The sequence below is a fragment of the Mustela lutreola genome, chromosome 5, assembly GCF_030435805.1.
Source record: "Mustela lutreola isolate mMusLut2 chromosome 5, mMusLut2.pri, whole genome shotgun sequence".
NCBI classification, from domain to species: domain Eukaryota; kingdom Metazoa; phylum Chordata; class Mammalia; order Carnivora; family Mustelidae; genus Mustela; species Mustela lutreola.
This window is the reverse complement of record NC_081294.1, coordinates 133965567-133981365: the sequence shown is the minus strand read 5'-3', so window position 1 is coordinate 133981365 and position 15799 is coordinate 133965567. Positions and strand designations below refer to the sequence as shown.

General features: G+C 38.2%; 1 pseudogene; it reads left to right on the top strand.

Annotated features, from left to right (window-relative positions):
- The first annotated feature begins 1499 nt into the window (after positions 1-1499).
- LOC131831189 (thioredoxin-dependent peroxide reductase, mitochondrial-like) lies at positions 1500-2234 on the top strand (annotated as a pseudogene).
- The last annotated feature ends 13565 nt before the right edge of the window (positions 2235-15799 follow it).

Below are 15799 nucleotides of genomic sequence, written 5' to 3'. Positions count from 1 at the left end.
GATGACTAGATGATTTCAATTAGCTGAAATAGGTGATTCTGGTGGAGGAACTTTGAGGGACAACATTATGAATTAAATTTATAAAATAAGAAAGATGGTAAAGAGTGAATTTCTGTTGGTGAAATTTCAGGCAGTTTTTGCTTTGTGGAAGATAAATTTTGAAATTAGAGATGTTCAGTTTTTCATGGAGTTGACAAATTCTTTTTCCATTAGTAATTATAATGGAATAATTAAAAATTTTAATTGTACAGATATGAAACAGCATTTAGCAGAAATATTTTGTGGTAAGAAACATGAACACACACACACACACACACACACAAAAGAATATATGAGTTTTAGAATGTTAATTGGCCCATTCTGCTTTTTACGGTACTTCATTAAAAGTCTTACTAGTACTCACCATAGCACATATGGTGAGTGCTGTGAAATGTGTAAACCTGGTTATTCACAGACCTGTACCCCTGGGGATAAAAATATATTATATGTTTATAAAAAATAAAAAATTTAAATAAAAAAAAGTCTTACTAGTAATATGGGGTGCCAGGTGGCCTAGTTGGTTAAGCATCCAATGCTTGCTATTGGCTTAGGTCATGACCTTAGGGTTGTGAGATCAAGCCGGCACTGGGCTCTGCAATGGGTAGGAAAACAACTTAAGAGTCTCTCCCTCTGCCCCTCCCCTGCTCATGCTCTCTCCCTAATAAAAAAAAATTTTTTTAAGTTTTATTAGTAATATTATTTCAGGTTTTTAATTGAAATACCAATTCCCCTTCCTGACTAAACAATTTTGGCTCAAAACAGTTGGCAGATTCCCCTTTTTCTGTACCTTCTGATCAACCCTCTCTTATACTCCTTCCAAAAATTGAGTCCTTGAAAAGATCTGAAGAAGGGTGGCTCATGCCCAGAAAGAAGACCAAGATTTCTCTAACTTGGCAGTTGACTTTACTTATTCTTTACACTGGCTTGTACAAAGAAAGCCTGAATGATTCATACCACCTGTGGATTTAAATGGGTTTCTCCTATTACTAAAAAAGATGTAGCTTTCTTTTGAAAATGGAAAAAATAAACATTTCTTTTGCAAAACTTTTTGTTGAGCAAAAAGAATGTGTATATGCACATAGCAAGTTTCAGGTCATTGTTTAGTCAGAGCTCCCGTTAACTGGCTGATTCACCACCACCACCAACGCCAGGATCATTTTTCTCACTTAATGATGGGGACAACTGGCAGAACATAAGCCAATGTTTGTTCATCCAGGTATGTTGCCTAATAACTGATTCATTCTTAAATTTTTCATGAGGAAGCACATACACGCGCGCGCGCGCACACACACACACACACACACACACACACACCGAGTAGGAGGAAGGTAATAGTAGTGAAATGGGAGCTGTTACATGATAGGAATAAACACTTGAAGGGGGCATTCTTTGTTACCCTGCAAATGCAGCTTGCCCCTCAAATTCCTGTGCAGAGAGATTCTCAACAGCAGACAGTTTGAATGTGTGAATATGAAAGTCAGGGTATTTCTTTTTACATTACAAGTAAGGCTTTTGCAGCCCTTAGACCTGCTGTTTGCTGAAGAACATGTTGGACAAATGTATTGTGGTCTGGTTCTGGTCAAGCAAAATTCACTTTTAGCACCAATTCCTCATACCATGTTCCTGCCATCAGCCAGCAAGTTCCCTATTTTAAGGGCACCGCCATTATCAAAGGGGAGTTCAAAGACCTAATCCTTGGTGACTTTATGGGGAAATACTTGGTGCTTTTCTTCTGTCCTTTGGATGCACCTTTGTGTGTCCTACAGAAATTTGTGCTTTTAGTGACAAAGCCAGCAAATTTCACAATGTGAACTATGAAATTGTTGTGGTTTCATTGGATTCCCACTTTATCCATCTTGCCTGAATCAGCACAGCAAGGAAGAATGGCTGGGCCACATGAACGTCGCACTCTTGTCAGATTTGACAAAACAGATTTCCCAGAGACTATGGCATGCTGTTAGAAGGCCCAGGTTATGCTCTAAGAGGTTTCTTTATCATTGATCCCAGTGGAATCATCGAGCATTTGAATGTCAACCATCTCCCCCTAGGCTGAAGTGTGGAAGAGACCCTTTGCTTGTTGAAGGTGGTCTAGTCTGTGGAAACCCATGGAGAAGTCCGCCTAGCAAAATGGGCCGTGGATTCTCCTACAATCCAGCCACATCCATCTGCTTCCAAAGAACACAGTGGCAAAGTGACTTACGTGATCATGCATCTTTCTCATTCCTGAGAATAGTACAGTTACCTTACTTATTTGTTAGCTGACATGGGGTCTACATACAATTCTAGATATTGATTTATTTTAATAATAAAGGATATTTATTGAATCCAGGAATTGTAAATCATTGTAGTAATTTTTTCTGAAGTGCTCAAAATGTAAAAGTTCCTAATAAGCATTTAAAAATACATGCATGAAGAGAAACATTTGATGATATATTCAGTTAGAATACAGTCAGTAAGAAAGTATGTGACTTCTAGTTTGATGTAGTCAAAGCTTTATTTCATAGTAAAACCCAAGATATTTATTTGCTAAAAATGCTACCATAGTAATCAGGGCCTTCAAAAGTTGATCTGCAAACAAAAGATTTTAGAAGCTGAAGTGAATTATCTTCTTTGGGGCAGGGGTCATCAGGTCCTGATCACATTTTTCTATAAAGGACCAAATAGGAAATATGTTTAGCTCGAGGGCCAAATGGTCTGGTCTCAGTCATAGCTACTCAATTCTGCTATTGTAGTGTGAAAACCACCATAGACAACACATAAATGACTGAGTGTGGCTATGTTTCAATAACACTTTATTTACAAAATCAGGTTACAAGCTGGATTTCACCAGTGAACTATATATTGCCAAACCCTGGTTTCAATTATTATTATATTTGCATCCAAGCCCCGGTTTTCTGGTGCTTAGCACAATGCTTTAAAGGTCCATAATTAAGTTTTGTTGAATGATAAATGAATCATTAAAATAGAGTAATAGAATAAATGCACAAATTCATTCACAAATTCAACACATATATATTCAGTATCAGATACAGGACACAAATTCTAGACTCTGGAGATATGAGAGTAGGCTACATTGACCAAAAATAAAATCCCTGCCCTAACAGACATTACATTCTTGAGGGTCAGCAAACAATATTTGAGGTAATTAACAAAATATGTAGTATGTTATATGGAAATAGTAGGTAATTAAGAAACAAGGCATAGGAGATAGGGCTTGTCAGGAGCGCTGGCCATTCTAGATTAGTTAGCCTAGGAAGGCTTTATATAAGTGTTATATCTGAGTAAAAACCGAAGAAAGTGGGAGCAACATGTTCTAGGTGTAAGAAACAGCAAATGCAAACGATTTTAAAGAGGTGTATTAGTGTTTTAAAGGTGTCACTTCTTTTTCTATTTTCTTATATTTTAAGCAAAGCAGTTTTTCAAATAAGGTATTATTTACATGTAATTAAATGCACCCATTTTAAATGTAGTGAATATAGTTTATGATGTCATGTGTTCCATATGTTCTTGAATGTTTGGTACCCCCCCAAATATAGATAGTATCTTAAAATAGCCAAAGAGACCATCAGAAAAAAAAATCATCCAAATAAATGAAAAGTAATTTCCTAATGCTTGTATTATACTAGGTAAGTATTTAGTAAGAATGTCAATTTAATACAAAAACTCAACTATTAGGTAAAAATATTACATATCCAGCTTCCATTGTTTTTAGATCACCTAGTGTCTGTTTTTATAATTATCATAATATGCTTAATCCTGATTAAGATTCTCTGAGGTAATCTCAGGAGTCTAAGGTATCTGAGACAGTTGTATTGTTACATATACAGAAAGCAGCCACTAGCCACAGGTAGCTGGTAAACACTTGACATGTGTCTAGCGGTGTGCTCTAAGTACAAAATTTACATTCGATTTCATAGACATTCAAAAGAAATGTGAAATAAATCACTCAGTTTTTATATTGATCATATGGTCTGAAATGATAATATTTTGGATATATTAGGCTAAATAAAATATACCACTAAAATTAATTTCACCAGTTTCTTTTTAATGTGGCTACTAGAAAATTTTAAATTATGATTGTGGCTCACATATTTCTGTTGGCATTGCTACTTAGATGTAATAGTTGACTCATCCTGTATATGACTTCTCAGTAACATATACTTTTAATATTTTCATGATTTAAAACATTCACATTTCTTCAATTTCTTCTTGCATTTGATTTTTGAGATCTACCAGGTCACTTAAAATTTTTTCTTTACTTTTTATCTTTATTTTATTTTATTTTTTGTATCTTTTTTATTTTTTATAAACATAAAATGTATTACTAGCCCCAGGGGTGCAGGTTTGTAAATCTCCAGGTTTACACACTTCACAGCACTCACCATAGCACATACCCTCTCCAATGTCCATAACCGCACCACCCTCTCCCTCCCCCCTCCCCCCAGCAACCCTCAGTTTGTTTTGTAAGATTAAGAGTCTCTTATGGTTTGTCTCCCTCATGGTCCCATCTTGTTTCATTTATTCTTTTCCTACCCCCCCAAACCCTCCACATTGTATCTCCACTTTCTCGTATCAGAGAAATCCTATGATAGTTGTCTTTCTCCGACTGACTTATTTCACTAAGCATAATACCTTCTAGTTCCAACCACGTCATCGCAAATGGCAAGATTTCATTTCTTTTGATGGCTGCATAGTATTCCATTGTGTATATATATATATATATATATATATATATATATATATATATATCACCTCTTCTTTATCCATTCATCTGTTGATGGACATCTAGGTTCTTTCCATAGTTTGGCTATTGTGGATATTGCTGCTATAAACATTCGGATGCACATGCCCCTTCGGATCACTATGTTTTTATCATTAGGGTAAATACCCATTAGTGCAATTGCTGGGTCCTAGGGTAGCTCTGTTTTCAACTTTTTGAGGAAAGTCCATGCTATTTTCCAGAGTGCTTACACCAGCTTGCATTCCCACCAATAGCGTAGGAGGGTTCCTCTTTCTCCGCATCCTTGCCAGCATCTGTCATTTTCTGAGTTGTTAATTTTAGCCATTCTGACTGGTATAAGGTCGTATCTCCTTGTGGTTTTGATTTGTATTTCCCTGATGCCTAGTGATGTGGAGCACTTTTTCATGTGTCTGTTGGCCATCTGGATGTCTTTGCAGAAATGTCTGTTCATGTTCTCTGCCCATTTCTTGATTGGATTATTTGTTCTGGGTGTTGAGTTTGATAAGCTCTTTATAGATTTTGGATACTAGCCCTTTATCTGATATGTCATTTGCAAATATCTTCTCCCATTCTGTCAGTTGCCTTTTGGTTTTGTTGACTATTCCCTTTGCTGTGCAAAAGCTTTTGATCTTGATGAAGTCCCAATAGTTCATTTTTGCCTTTGCTTCCCTTGCCTTTGGCGGTGTTCCTAGGAAGAAGTTGCTGTGACTGAGGTCAAAGAGGTTGCTGCCTGTGTTCTCCTCAAGCATTTTGATGGATTCCTGTCTCACATTGAGGTCCTTCATCCATTTTGAGTCTATTTTCATGTGTGGTGTAAGGAAATGGTCCAATTTCATTTTTCTTCATGTGGCTGTCCAATTTTCCAAACACCATTTGATGAAGAGACTGTCTTTTTTCCATTGGACATGTTTTCTTGCTCTGTCGAAGATTAGTTGACCATAGAGTTGAGCGTCTATTTCTGGGCTCTCTATTCTTTTCCATTGATCTATGTGTCTGTTTTTGTGCCAGTACCATGCTGTCTTGATGATGACAGCTTTGTAATAGAGCTTGAAGTCTGGAATTGTGATGCCACCAACTTTGGCTTTCTTTTTCAATATTCCTCTGGCTATTTGATGTCTTTTCTGGTTCCATATAAATTTTAGGATTATTTGTTCCATTTCTTTGAAAAACAAATGGATGGGATTTTGATAGGGATTGCGTTAAATGTTTAGATTGCTTTAGGTAGCATAGACATTTTCACGATATTTGTTCTTCCAATCCATGAGCATGGAACATTTTTCCATATTTTTGTGTTTTCCTCAATTTCTTTCGTGAGTACTTTATAGTTTTCTGAGTATAGATTCTTAGCCTGTTTGGTTAGGTTTATTCTTAGGTATCTAATTGTTTTGGGTGCAATTGTAAATGGGATTGACTCCTTAATTTATCCTTCTTCTTTCTTGTTGGCTTAAAGAAATACAACTGATTTCTGTGCATTGATTTTATATCCTGACACTTTAATGAATTCCTGTACACATTCTAGCAGATTTGGAGTGGAATCTTTTGGGTTTTCCATATATAGTATCATATCATCTGCAAAGAGTGATAGTTTGACTTCTTCTTTGCTGATTTGGATGACTTTAATTTCTTTTTGTTGTCTGATTGCTGAGACTAGGACCTCTAGTACTATGTTGAATATCAGTGATGATAATAGACATCCCTGCCGTGTTCCTGACCTTAGCGGAAAAGCTCTCAGGTTTTGTTCACTGAGAATCATTCATTGTGGGTTTTTCATAGATGGCTTTGATGATATTGAGGCATGTGCCCAATATCCCTAGAGGGATAGAGGGATGTTATCACTGTGGGTTTTTCATAGATGGCTTTGATGATATTGATTTGATGATATTTGATGATATTGAGGCATGTGTCCTCTATCTCTACACTTTGAAGAGTTTTGATCAGGAAGGGATGCTGTACTTTGTCAAATGCTTTTTCAGCATCTATTGAGAGTATCATATGGTTCTTGTTCTTTCTTTTGTTAATGTATTGTATCACACTGATTGATTTGCAGTTGTTGAACCAAACTTGCAGCCCTGGAAAAAAATCTCACTTGGTCGTGGTGAATAATCCTTTTAATGTACTGTTGAATCCTATTGGCTAGTATTTTGGTGAGGATTTTTGCATCTGTGTTCATCAAGGATATTGGTCTGTAATTCTCTTTTTTGATGGCATTCTTGTTTGGTTTTGGGATCTAGGTGATGCTGGCCTCATAAAATGAGTTTAGAAGTTTTCTTTCCATTTCTATATTTTGGAACAGTTTCAGGAGAATAGGAATTAATTCTTCTTTACATGTTTGGTAGAATTCCCCTGGGAAGCCGTCTGGCCCTGGACTCTTGTTTGTTTGGAGACTTTTGATGACTGTTTCAATCTCCTTACTGGTTATGGGTCTGCTCAGGTTTTCTATTTCTTCCTGGTTCAGTTCTGATAGTTTATATTTCTCTAGGAATGCATCCATTTCTTCCAGATTGTCAAATTTGCTGGAGTAGAGTTTCTCATAATATGTTCTTATAATTGTTTGTATTTCTTTGGCGTTGGTTGTGATCTCTCCTCTTTCATTCATGATTTTATTTATTTGGGTCCTTTCTCTTTTCTTTTTGATAAGTCTGGCCAGGGGTTTATCAATCTTATCAATTCTTTCAAAGAACCAGCTCCTAGTTTCATTGATCTGTTCTAGTGTTTTTTTGGTTTGTATTTCATTGATTTCTGCTCTGATCTTTATTATTTCTCTTCTTCTGTTGGGTTTAGGCTTTTTTTTGTTGTTCTTTCTCCAGATCCTTTAGGCATAGGGTTAGGTTGTGTATTTGAGACCTTTCTTGTTTCATGAGAAATGCTTGTATTGCTATATATTTTCCTCTATGGACTGCCTTTGCTGTGTCCCACAGATTTTGAACCGTTGTGTTTCATTTTTATTTGTTTCCATGAATTTTTTAAAATTCTGCTTTAATTTCCTGGTTGACCCATTAATTCTTTAGCAGGGTGCTCTTTAGTCTCCATGTATTTGGGTTCTTTCCAAATTTCCTCTTGAGATTCAGTTCTAGCTTCAGAGCATTGTGGTCTGAAAGTACGCAGGGAATGATTCCAATCTTTTGATACGGGCTGAGACTGATTTATGACCCAGGATGTGATCTATTCTGGAGTAAGTTCCATGTGCACTAGAGAAGAATGTGTATTCTGTTGTTTTGGGATGGAATGTTCTTTTTCTTTTTCAATTTATTTTTTTATTTATTTTCAGCATAACAGTATTCATTATTTTTGCACCACACTCAGTGCTCCATGCAATTCGTGCCCTCTATAATACCCACCACCTGGAATGTTCTAAATATATCTGTGATGTCCATCTGGTCCAGTGTGTCATTTAAGGCCTTTATTTCCTTGTTGATCTTTTGCTCAGATGATCTGTCCATTTCAGTGAGGGGAATGTTAAAAGTCCCCTACTATTATTGCATTATTGTCAATGTGTTTCCTTGATTTTTTAAATTTTTAAATTTTAAATTTTAAATTTTTAAAAAAGATTTTATTTATTTATTTGACAGACAGGGATCACAAGTACACAGAGAGGCAGGCAGGGGGCAGGGGAAGCAGGCTCCCTTCTGAACAGAGAGCCCAATGTGGTGTTTGATCCCAGGACCCTGGGATCATGACCTGAGCCCAAGGCAGAGGCTTTAACCCATTGAGCCACCCAGGTGCTCCTCTTTGATTTTTTTTTTTAAAGATTTCGTTTATCTATTTGACAGACAGAGATTGCAAGTAGGCAGAGAGACAGGCAGAGAGGGAGAGGAGTAAGCAGGCTCCCCGCAGAGCAGAGAGCCCAATGCTGGGCTCGATCCCAGGACCCTGGAACCATGTCCTGAGCGGAAGGCAGAGGCCTCAACCCACTGAGCCACCCAGGTGCCCCCTGTTTCTTTGATTTTGTTATTAATTGGTTTATATAGTTGGCTGCTCCCATGCTAGGGGCATAGATATTTCAAATTGTTAGATCTTCTTGTTGGACACCCTTTGAATATGATATAGTGTTCTTCCTCATCTCTCATAATCTTTGGCTCCAAATCTCATTGATCTGATATAAGGATTGCTATCCCAGCTTTCTTTTGATGTCCATTAGCATGGTAAATTGTTTTCCACCCCCTCACTCTCAATCTGGAGGTGTCTTTGGGTCTAAAATGAGTTTCTTGTAGACAGCATATTGATGGGTTTTGGTTTTTTTGGTCCATTCTGATACCCTGTGTCTTTTGATGGGGCATTTAACCCATTTACATTCAGGATAACTATTGAGAGATATGAATTTAGTGCCATTGTATTGCCTGTAAGGTGACTATTACTGTATGTTGTCTCTGTTCCTTTCTGGTCTACTACTTTTAGGCTTTTTCTTTGCTTAGAGGACCCCTTTCAATATTTCCTGTAGAGATGGTTTGGTGTTTATAAATTCTTTTAGTTTTTATTTGTCCTGGAAGCTTTTGTGCATGTTTTTCTTGTTTAGTGCTCTGAATATATCATGCCAGTTCTTTCTGGCCTGCCAGGTCTCTGTGGATAAGTCTGCTGCCAATCTAATATTTTTACCATTATATGTTACAGAATTCTTGTCCTGGGCTGCTTTCAGGATTTTCTCTTTGTTGCTAAGACTTGTAAGTTTTACTATTAGATGACGGGATGTGGACCTATTCTTATTTATATGGAGGAGGGTTCTTTGCACCTCCTGGATTTTGATGTTTGTTCCCTTTGCCATATTAGAGAAATTCTCTACAATAATTTGCTCCAATATACCTTTTGCCCCCTCTTTCTTTCTTCTTCTTCTTGAATCCCAATTATTCTAATATTGTTTCTTCTTTTTTTTTTTTTTTAATTTTTTATTTTTTTTTATAAACATATATTTTTATCCCCAGGGGTACAGGTCTGTGAATCACCAGGTTTACACACTTCACAGCACTCACCAAATCACATACCCTCCCCAATGTCCATAATCCCACCCCCTTCTCCCAAACCCCCTCCCCCCAGCAACCCTCAGTTTGTTTTGTGAGATTAAGAGTCACTTATGGTTTGTCTCCCTCCCAATCCCATCTTGTTTCATTTATTCTTCTACCCACTTAAGCCTCCATGTTGCATCACCACTTCCTCATATCAGGGAGATCATATGATAGTTGTCTTTCTCTGCTTGACTTATTTCGCTAAGCATGATACGCTCTAGTTCCATCCATGTTGTTGCAAATGGCAAGATTTCATTTCTTTTGATGGCTGCATAGTATTCCATTGTGTATATATACCACATCTTCTTGATCCATTCATCTGTTGATGGACATCTAGGTTCTTTCCATAGTTTGGCTATTGTGGACATTGCTGCTATAAACATTCGGGTGCATGTGTCCCTTTGGATCACTACATTTGTATCTTTAGGGTAAATACCCAATAGTGCAATTGCTGGGTCATAGGGCAGTTCTATTTTCAACATTTTGAGGAACCTCCATGCTGTTTTCCAGAGTGGCTGCACCAGCTTGCATTCCCACCAACAGTGTAGGAGGGTTCCCCTTTCTCCGCATCCTCGCCAGCATCTGTCATTTCCTGACTTGTTGATTTTAGCCATTCTGACTGGCGTGAGATGATATCTCATTGTGGTTTTGATTTGTATTTCCCTGATGCCGAGTGATATGGAGCACTTTTTCATGTGTCTGTTGGCCATCTGGATGTCTTCTTTGCAGAAATGTCTGTTCATGTCCTCTGCCCATTTCTTGATTGGATTATTGGTTCTTTGGGTGTTGAGTTTGCTAAGTTCTTTATAGATTTTGGACACTAGTCCTTTATCTGATATGTCGTTTGCAAATATCTTCTCCCATTCTGTCAGTTGTCTTTTGATTTTGTTAACTGTTTCCTTTGCTGTGCAAAAGCTTTTGATCTTGATGAAATCCCAGTAGTTCATTTTTTCCCTTGCTTCCCTTGCCTTTTGCGTTGTTCCTAGGAAGATGTTGCTGCGGCAGAGGTCGAAGAGGTTGCTGCCCGTGTTCTCCTCAAGGATTTTGATGGATTCCTTTCGTACATTGAGGTCCTTTATCCATTTTGAGTCTATTTTTGTGTGTGGTGTAAGGAAATGGTCCAATTTCATTTTTCTGCATGTGGCTGTCCAATTTTCCCAGCACCATTTATTGAAAAGGCTGTCTTTTTTCCATTGGACATTCTTTCCTGCTTTGTCGAAGATTAGTTGACCATAGATTTGAGGGTCTATTTCTGGGCTCTCTATTCTGTTCCATTGATCTATGTGTCTGTTTTTGTGCCAGTACCATGCTGTCTTGATGATGACAGCTTTGTAATAGAGCTTGAAGTCCGGAATTGTGATGCCACCAACGTTGGCTTTCTTTTTCAATATCCCTTTGGCTATTCGAGGTCTTTTCTGGTTCCATATAAATTTTAGAATTATTTGTTCCATTTCTTTGAAAAAGATGGATGGTACTTTGATAGGAATTGCATTAAATGTGTAGATTGCTTTAGGTAGCATAGACATTTTCACAATATTTATTCTTCCAATCCAGGAGCATGGAACATTTTTCCATTTCTTTGTGTCTTCCTCAATTTCTTTCATGAGTACTTTATAGTTTTCTGAGTATAGATTCTGTGTCTATAGATTTATTCCTAGGTATCTTATGGTTTTGGATGCAATTGTAAATGGGATTGACTCCTTAATATCTCTTTCTTCTGTCTTGCTGTTGGTGTAGAGAAATGCAACTGATTTCTGTGCATTGATTTTATATCCTGACACTTTACTGAATTCCTGTATAAGTTCTAGCAGTTTTGGAGTGGAGTCTTTTGGGTTTTCCACATATAGTATCATATCATCAGCGAAGAGTGATAATTTGACTTCTTCTTTGCCGATTTGGATGCCTTTAATTTCCTTTTGTTGTCTGATTGCTGAGGCTAGGACCTCTAGTACGATGTTGAATAGCAGTGGTGATAATGGACATCCCTGCCGTGTTCCTGACCTTAGCGGAAAAGCTTTCAGTTTTTCTCCATTGAGAATGATATTTGCGGTGGGTTTTTCATAGATGGCTTTGATGATATTGAGGTATGTGCCCTCTATCCCTACACTTTGAAGAGTTTTGATCAGGAAGGGATGTTGTACTTTGTCAAATGCTTTTTCAACATCTATTGAGAGTATCATATGGTTCTTGTTCTTACTTTTATTGATGTGTTGTATCACATTGACTGATTTGCGGATGTTGAACCAACCTTGCAGCCCTGGAATAAATCCCACTTGGTCGTGGTGAATAATCTTTTTAATGTACTGTTGAATCCTATTGGCTAGTATTTTGTTGAGTATTTTCGCATCTGTGTTCATCAAGGATATCGGTCTATAGCTCTCTTTTTTGGTGGGATCCTTGTCTGGTTTTGGGATCAAGGTGATGCTGGCCTCATAAAATGAGTTTGGAAGTTTTCCTTCCATTTCTATTTTTTGGAACAGTTTCAGGAGAATAGGAATTAGTTCTTCTTTAAATGTTTGGTAGAATTCCCCCGGGAAGCCGTCTGGCCCTGGGCTTTTGTTTGTTTGGAGATTTTTAATGACTGTTTCAATCTCCTTACTGGTTATGGGTCTGTTCAGGCTTTCTATTTCTTCGTGGTTCAGTTGTGGTAGTTTATATGTTTCTAGGAATGCATCCATTTCTTCCAGATTGTCAAATTTATTGCCGTAGAGTTGCTCATAGTATGTTCTTATAATAGTTTGTATTTCTTTGGTGTTAGTTGTTATCTCTCCTCTTTCATTCATGATTTTATTTATTTGGGTCCTTTCTCTTTTCTTTTTGATAAGTCGGGCCAGGGGTTTATCAATTTTATTAATTCTTTCAAAGAACCAGCTCCTAGTTTCGTTGATTTGTTCTATTGTTTTTTTGGTTTCTATTTCATTGATTTCTGCTCTGATCTTTATGATTTCTCTTCTCCTGCTGGGCTTAGGGTTTCTTTCTTGTTCTTTCTCCAGCTCCTTTAGGTGTAGGGTTAGGTTGTGTACCAGAGACCTTTCTTGTTTCTTGAGAAAGGCTTGTACCGCTATATATTTTCCTCTCAGGACTGCCTTTGTTGTGTCCCACAGATTTTGAACCGTTGTATTTTCATTATCATTTGTTTCCATGATTTTTTTCAATTCTTCTTTAATTTCCCGGTTGACCCATTCATTCTTTAGAAGGATACTGTTTAGTCTCCATGTATTTGGGTTCTTTCCAAACTTCCTTTTGTGGTTGAGTTCTAGCTTTAGAGCATTGTGGTCTGAAAATATGCAGGGAATGATCCCAATCTTTTGATACCGGTTGAGTCCTGATTTAGGACCGAGGATGTGATCTTTTTTGGAGAATGTTCCATGTGCACTAGAGAAGAATGTGTATTCTGTTGCTTTGGGATGAAATATTCTGAATATATCTGTGATGTCCATCTGGTCCAGTGTGTCATTTAAGGCCTTTATTTCCTTGCTGATCTTTTGCTTGGATGACCTGTCCATTTCAGTGAGGGGAGTGTTAAAGTCCCCTACTATTATTGTATTATTGTTGATGTGTTTCTTTGATTTTGTTATTAATTGGTTTATATAGTTGGCTGCTCCCACATTGGGGGCATAGATATTTAAAATTGTTAAATCTTCTTGTTGGACAGACCTTTTGAGTATGATATAGTGTCCTTCCTCATCTCTTATTATAGTCTTTGGCTTAAAATCTAATTGATCTGATATAAGGATTGCCACTCCTGCTTTCTTCTGATGTCCATTAGCATGGTAAATTCTTTTCCACCCCCTCACTTTAAATCTGGAGGTGTCTTCGGGCTTAAAATGTGTTTCTTGGAGGCAACATATAGATGGGTTTTGTTTTTTTATCCATTCTGATACCCTGTGTCTTTTGACAGGGGCATTTAGCCCATTCACATTCAGGGTAACTATTGAGAGATATGAATTTAGTGCCATTGTATTGCCTGTAAGGTGACTGTTACTGTATATGGTCTCTGTTCCTTTCTGATCTACCACTTGTAGGCTCTCTCTTTGCTTAGAGGACCCCTTTCAATATTTCCTGTAGAGCTGGTTTGGTATTTGCAAATTCTTTCAGTTGTTGTTTGTCCTGGAAGCTTTTAATCTCTCCTTCTATTTTCAATGATAGCCTAGCTGGATATAGTATTCTTGGCTGCATGTTTTTCTCGTTTAGTGCTCTGAAAATATCATGCCAGCTCTTTCTGGCCTGCCAGGTCTCTGTGGATAAGTCAGCTGCCAATCTAATATTTTTACCATTGTATGTTACAGACTTCTTTTCACGGGCTGCTTTCAGGATTTTCTCTTTGTCATTGAGACTTGTAAATTTTACTATTAGGTGACGGGGTGTGGGCCTATTCTTATTGATTTTGAGGGGCATTCTCTGAACCTCCTGAATTTTGATGCTCGTTCCCTTTGCCATATTGGGGAAATTCTCCCCAATAATTCTCTCCAGTATACCTTCTGCTCCCCTCTCACTTTCTTCTTCTTCTGGAATCCCAATTATTCTAATGTTGTTTCGTCTTATGGTGTCACTTATCTCTCGAATTCTCCCCTCGTGGTCCAGTAGCTGTTTGTCCCTCTTTTGCTCAGCTTCTTTATTCTCTGTCATTTGGTCTTCTATATCACTAATTCTTTCTTCTGCCTCATTTATCCTAGCAGTTAGAGCCTCCATTTTTGATTGCACCTCATTAATAGCTTTTTTGATTTCACCTTGGTTAGATTTTAGTTCTTTTATTTCTCCAGAAAGGGCTTTTATATCTCTCAAGAGGGTTTCTCTAATATCTTCCATGCCTTTTTCGAGCCCGGCTAGAACCTTGAGAATTGTCATTCTGAACTCTAGATCTGACATATTATCGATGTCTGTATTGATTAGGTCCCTAGCCTTTGGTACTGCCTCTTGTTCTTTTTTTTGTGTTGAATTTTTACGTCTTGTCATTTTGTCCAGATAAGAGTAAATGAAGGGGCAAGTAAAATACTAAAAGGGTGGCGACAACCCCAGGAAAATATGCTTTAACCAAATTAGAAGAGATCCAAAATTGTGAGTGGGGAGAAAGGGGATAAAAAGAGGTTCAAAAAGGAAGAAAGAAAAAAGAAAAAAAAAAAAGAAAAGAAAAGAAAAGAATTTTTTAAAAAAGAAAACACCTAAGAAAAATGTAAAAAATATATATATATATATATATATTAGATAAACTAGTAAATAATCGTTAAAAAAGAAAAAGGTAACAGTTAAAAAAAAATTTTACATGAAGGCGAGAAAAAAAAAATGAAAAAGAAAAAATTAAATTAACTGCAAGACTAAAAAAAATCACAGGAAAAAAGCCATGAGTTCCGTGCTTGGCTTTCTCCTCCTCTGGAATTCTGCTGCTCTCCTTGGTATTGAAACCGCACTCCTTGGTAGGTGAACTTGGTCTCGGCTGGATTTCTTATTGATCTTCTGGGGGAGGGGCCTGTTGTAGTGATTCTCAAGTGTCTTTGCCCCAGGCGGAATTACACCGCCCTTACCCGGGGCCGGGGTGAGTAATCCGCTCGGGTTTGCTTTCAGGAGCTTTTGTTCCCTGAGCGCTTTCCGTAGAGTTCTGGAGGACGGGAATGAAAATGGCGGCCTCCTGGTCTCCGGCCTGGAGGAGCCGAGAGCCCAGGGCCCCACTCCTCAGTGCGCCCTCAGAGAACAGCGCCCAGTCACTCCCGTCTGCCTGACCTCCGGCCCCGCTCCGAGCTCACCGAGCCTGTGACCAGTTCAAGGTAACCCCGAGCTGCGAGCTCACTGTCAGCTCTGTCTCTGTAGCCGGCTTTCCCGTTCCAATACCCGCAAGCTCTGCGACACTCAGACACCCCCGATCCTTCTGTGACCCTGCGGGACCTGAGGCCATGCTGACCCCGCGTGGGCTTCGCCCCGGTTTAGCCTCTGGAGCGATGTCCCTCAGCAGAACAGACTTTTAAAAGTCCTGATTTTGTGCGCGGTTGCTCCGCCGCTTGCCGGGAGCCGGCCCCTCCCCCCGGGG